Raw genomic sequence first — 6,114 nt, 5'->3', positions numbered from 1 at the left:
GCCGGGTGGCTCGCCGGGTAATAATGGGGTTAGGGCTAGCTGTATAGCTGGCCCTAAGCCCGAAATTCATGGTGTCATGCCAATATTAGACATGGCCACCATGAATTTCTAGTAAAGATAAAAAAAAAACACAACACACAGAAAAATATTTTTATTAGAAATAAAACACAACACAATTAGTGACTTCATCTTTATTGAAATAAAGAACCCCCCCTCTGCAGTAATCCTGGGTCAAGGGTCCCGCGCCGTCCAATCCGGATCCAATATCATCTGATCGGTTTGCTGGAAGGCAAAGCGATCAGATGATGTGTCAGGATCAAGGATGTGAATCACATCACACATCAGCTGATTACATAAAAGCCGATTATACAATCAGCTGATACATCAGTGCAAAAAAAAAAAAAATTACTCACTTATGTGCTGATTACCGGCAGCTCCTGGAGCGATGGGGCGGGAGTCTGATCCCGTCCGATCGCTGCAGCAGCTGCCGGTAATCAGGGATGAAGTCTCCTGACGCATCCGCTGATACCGGCCGGGCGCCCGCGTCACCGCGATACTTACGATCACCTGATGCGTCAGGTGACTGCATCAGGTGATCCATCGCCAGGTCCTGCATGCATCGGAGCTTTCCCGGCCGTCTGCACACAGCCGGAGCGGGGGTGGCGATACCGTGAGAGGATCTGGGAGCGGGCATGGCACCGGGACCCTGCAGACAGGTGAGTATAACTTTTTTTTTTTTTTTCTACTGTTAACTTTTGTTTTCGCAGCCGCTTCCACCTCCCGCCCAGACATGGCGCCGCACGGCAGCATACATGCACAGGACGGGAGGTGGAAGCGACGGTGACGGTACCGGGAGGATTCACGCTTCTGTATTTACTGACAGAAGGAATCCTCTTCCTGTACACGTCACTTTACTACCCACCTCCTGCGTTTATAGCTGCGTTTTTGGTCTTAGAAACGCACCAAAACGCACCAAAACGCAGCTATTTGCGTTTCTCATTGCGTCTTTCAACATCCCATTGCACTCAATGGATGAAAAGCGCAGTGAAAAACGCGGGAATAATTGACATGCTGCGTTTTTGTGGCACCACAAAAACGCAGCTGAAAAAAAACAGATGTGTGCGGACAGCAAAAATGAAAACTCATAGACTTTGCTGGGGAAGCAAAGTCCTGCAGTTTTGAGGCCAAAAACGCACCCGAAAAACGCGCAAAAACGCCGCGAAAAACGCACTGTGCGCACATAGCCTTAAGGCTATGTGCGCACACTGCGTTTTTTTGACGCTGCGTTTTTGTGCGTTTTTGGCCGCTAAAAACGCACAAAAACGCACCTGCGTCGAAAAAACGCAGCAAAAAACGCACGCGTTTTGCCGCGATTTGGTGCGTTTTTTTGCTGCGTTTTTGCTCACTGCGTCCTTATGCGTTTTTTATCAGTGAACAAAAAAAAAAGGTCTGATGTCATTTCCTTCTTCAGTGTGTTCTTCATTCTCCACTAGTGTATGCAGAAGAGCAGACAGCTGCAGAACTACAAGGCTCAGCATACTCCATCCAATAGTGTATGCAGGAGAGCAGACAGCAGCTGCAGAACTACAAGGCTCAGCATCCTCCATCCAATAGTGTATGCAGGAGAGCAGACAGCAGCTGTCGAACTAAAAGGCTCAGCATCCTCCTTCCAGGACTGTATGCAGGATTTCTTTGCCCCCCCAAACAAAAAAAATAACGTGGGCTTCGCCATATTTTTGTATGCTAGCCGGGTACAGCAGGCAGGTACGGGCTGCCCCCAGCTGCCTATTTGTACCCGGCTGGGAACCAAAAATATAGGGAAGCCCTTTTTTTTTAAATTATTTCATGAATTTCATGAAATAATTTAAAAAAAAAATGACGTGAGCTTCGCCCAATTTTTGAGTCCAGCCGGGTACAACTAGGCAGCTGGGGATTGGAATCCACAGTGCAGGGTGCCCATGCTTTCTGGGCACCCCCGCTGTGAATTGCAGTCCCGCAGCCACCCCAGAAAATGGCGCTTTCATAGAAGTGCCATCTTCTGGCGCTGTATCCAACTCTTCCAGCTGCCCTGATGCCGGGTGGCTCGCCGGGTAATAATGGTCTTAGGGCTAGCTGTATAGCTGGCCCTAAGCCCGAAATTCATGGTGTCATGCCAATATTAGACATGGCCACCATGAATTTCTAGTAAAGATAAAAAAAAAACACAACACACAGAAAAATATTTTTATTAGAAATAAAACACAACACAATTAGTGACTCCATCTTTATTGAAATAAAGAACCCCCCCTCCGCAGTAATCCTGGGTCAAGGGTCCCGCGCAGTCCAATCCGGATCCAATATCATCTGATCGGTTTGCTGGAAGGCAAAGCGATCAGATGATGTGTCAGGATCAAGGATGTGAATCACATCACACATCAGCTGATTACATAAAAGCCGATTATACAATCAGCTGATGCATCAGTGCAAAAAAAAAAAAAAAAAAATACTCACTTATGTGCTGATTACCGGCAGCTCCTGGAGCGATGGGGCGGGAGTCTGATCCCGTCCGATCGCTGCAGCAGCTGCCGGTAATCAGGGATGAAGTCTCCTGACGCATCCGCTGATACCGGCCGGGCGCCCGCGTCACCGCGATACTTACGATCACCTGATGCGTCAGGTGACTGCATCAGGTGATCCATCGCCAGGTCCTGCATCCATCGGAGCTTTCCCGGCCGTCTGCACACAGCCGGAGCGGGGGTGGCGATACTATTTGCGTTTCTCATTGCGTCTTTCAACATCCCATTGCACTCAATGGATGAAAAGCGCAGTGAAAAACGCGGGAATAATTGACATGCTGCGTTTTTGTGGCACCACAAAAACGCAGCTGAAAAAAAACAGATGTGTGCGGACAGCAAAAATGAGAACTCATAGACTTTGCTGGGGAAGCAAAGTCCTGCAGTTTTGAGGCCAAAAACGCACTCGAAAAACGCGCAAAAACGCCGCGAAAAACGCACTGTGCGCACATAGCCTTAATGATACAGGCAGAGTCAAACGGAAAGATACAGGGTTGATAATCTCCGAAATCTTATAAGGTCCAATAAATCTGGGCTTAAATTTAGGAGATGGAACTCTCATAGGGATATTTTTAGAGGACAACCACACCATCTCCCCCACTTTAAACCGGGGACCAACAGTCCGACACCGGTTGGCAAACTTTTGGGCAGTTTCTTGGGACTGAAACAATTTATCCACTACCTGCCCCCAAATCTGCTACATTCTGTTTACCACCGAATCCACCCCTGGACAGTCAGATGCCACAAGCTGCCCCAAGAGGAACATGGGGTGATACCCAAAATTGCAGAAAAAGGTGGACACCAATGTGGTAGAGCTAGCTCTATTGTTAAGGGCAAATTCAGCCAAAGGCAAAAACAAAACCCAGTTGTCCTGATCCGCAGAAACAAAACACCGTAAATAGGTCTCCAGGGTCAGGGTCTGGTTAGCCCTTTCAGTCTGACCGTTGGTCTGAGGATGAAACGCCGAGGAGAAAGACAGCTGAACACCCAATTTGGAGCAAAAAATCCTCCAAAACCTGGATACAAGCTGCACCCCTCTGTCAGAAACAATGTTTTCGGGAATACCATGCAAACGAACAACATGTTGGAAAAACAAAGGCACCAACTTTGATGAAGACGGCAACTTAGATAGGGGAACCAAGTGGATCATCTTGGAGAATCTATTACAGATCACCCAAATCACAGTCATTTTCTGAGAGATGGGAAGCTCTGAAATAAAATCCATAGAGATGTGCGTCCAAGGTTTCTTAGGTATCGGCAAAGTCAATAATAGCCCACTAGAACGTGAACAACAGGGCTTGGACCAAGAACAAACTCCACACGACTGCACAAAACGACGGACATCCCGGGACAAGGAATGCCACCAAAAAGAGCGTCTCACAAGATCCCGAGTACCAAAAATGCCAGGATGACCCGCCAAAACAGAGCAATGAACCTCAGAGACAACTCGGTCTCTCCATTGGTCCAGGACAAACAGTTTCCCTGTAGGACATCTCTCAGGTTTATCCCCCTGAATTGCCACCAGTGCCAACCACAGATCAGGCGAAATGGCCGAGAAAACTACACCATCATTCAAGATAGTAGACGGCTCGACAACTTCCAAAGAGTCAGAACAGAAACTCCTGGAAAGGGCATCGGCCTTAACATTCTTGGTGCCCGGCAAAAAAGAGACCACAAAATTAAACCGGGGAAAAACAAAGCCCACCTGGCCTGGCCAGGATTCAACCACTTGGCCGATTCCAGATAGGTAAGATTGTTGTGGTCCGTAAGCACCACAACTTGATGTCTAGCCCCCTCCAACCAATGTCTCCACTCTTCAAATGCCCACTTCATAGCCAATAATTCCCGGTTCCCCACATCATAATTCCGTTCAGAAGGAGCAAACTTCCGAGAGAAAAAGGCACAGGGCTTAAGTTTACCCGAAGTAGCGTCTCGTTGAGACAGAACAGCTCCAGCTCCGATCTCTGAGGCATCGATCTCAACTTGAAATGGGCGAGACACATCAGGTTGCTGCAGGACTGGGGCAGAAGTGAATCGCCTTTTAAGCTCCTGGAAGGCCACAATCACCTCTGGGGTCCAATGCTCAGCATCAGCTCCCTTCTTGGTCAAATCTGTCAGAGGTTTGACAATGGCAGAAAAATTGACTATAAATTTACGGTAAAAATTAGCAAACCCCAAAAACTGCTGCAGGGATTTTAGAGAAGTCGGTTGCACCCAGTCGTAAATAGCCTGAACCTTACCCGGGTCCATTTCGATAGCGGAGGGAGACAAGATGAAGCCCAAAAAGGAAATCTTTTCCACCCCAAAGAGGCACTTTGACCCCTTAACGTACAGTGCATTATCCTTAAGTATCTGAAAAACAGCCCGTACTTGCCCAACATGAGAGTCCCAATCAGCAGAAAAAATCAAGATGTCATCCAAATAGACAATCAAAAATTTACCAATAAGGTCCCGAAAAATATCATTCATGAAGGCCTGGAAGACGGAGCGTGCATTAGTGAGCCCAAAAGGCATCACTAGGTACTCAAAATGCCCCTCAGGAGTATTAAAAGCCATCTTCCATTCATCACCTTCCTTAATACGGATGAGATTATACGCACCCTTGAGATCCAGTTTCGTAAACCATTTGGCGCTCTTCACTCTAGAGAAAAGATCAGACATCAGAGGCAAAGGGTACTGATATTTGACCGTAATTTTATTAAGAAGACGGTAATCAATACAAGGCCTCAACGACCCATCTTTCTTAGCAACAAAGAATAAGCCAGCACCCAAAGGAGAAGATGAGGGCCGAATGTAACCCTTCTCCAATGATTCCCTGATGTATGACCGCATGGCATCATGTTCGGGCACAGACAAGTTGAAAATCCACCCCTTGGAAAAGTTACAACCCGGCACCAGCTCAATGGCACAGTCACAGTCCCGGTGTGGGGGCAGAGAATCAGATTCCTGGTCATTAAATACATCACGGAAATCAGACAGGAAGGCCGGAACATCAACTGCCTTAGCAGACGTGGACGACACGGAAAGGTCCTGATGCAAACCTTGCCAACCCCAACTAGCTACCGACAAGGATCTCCAGTCAAGAACTGGATTATGGGTCTGCAACCACGGAAATCCCAATACCAAGGTATCCTGTAGATTATGCAATACTAAAAAAGTACAAGTTTCCTGATGCGCTGGTGCAACTCTCATAGGCACCTGGGTCCAAAATTGTGATTTATTTTCTGCCAAAGGGGTAGCATCAATGCCCCTTAAAGGAATAGGAGTTTGCAAAGGAACCATGGGGAAACCACAATCCCTAGCAAACCCAAAATCCATCAAATTGAGCGCTGCCCCTGAGTCCACAAAGGCAAATGCAGAAAATGAAGACAATGAGCAAATCAATGTTACAGACAAAAGAAACTTTGGTTGCAAAGAACCCACAGTAACAGAAGTAGCCAATCTCCTTTCACGTTTAGGGCAGACAGAGATATTATGAGAAGCGTCTCCACAATAGAAGCACAGTCTATTCTTCCATCTGAACCCCTGCCGACTAGCATTAGAAAGGACCCTATCACACTCC

Source organism: Anomaloglossus baeobatrachus, chromosome 2 (assembly GCF_048569485.1).
Source record: "Anomaloglossus baeobatrachus isolate aAnoBae1 chromosome 2, aAnoBae1.hap1, whole genome shotgun sequence".
In the NCBI taxonomy this organism is placed as follows: Eukaryota; Metazoa; Chordata; class Amphibia; order Anura; family Aromobatidae; genus Anomaloglossus; species Anomaloglossus baeobatrachus.
This window is presented reverse-complemented; position numbering follows the sequence as displayed.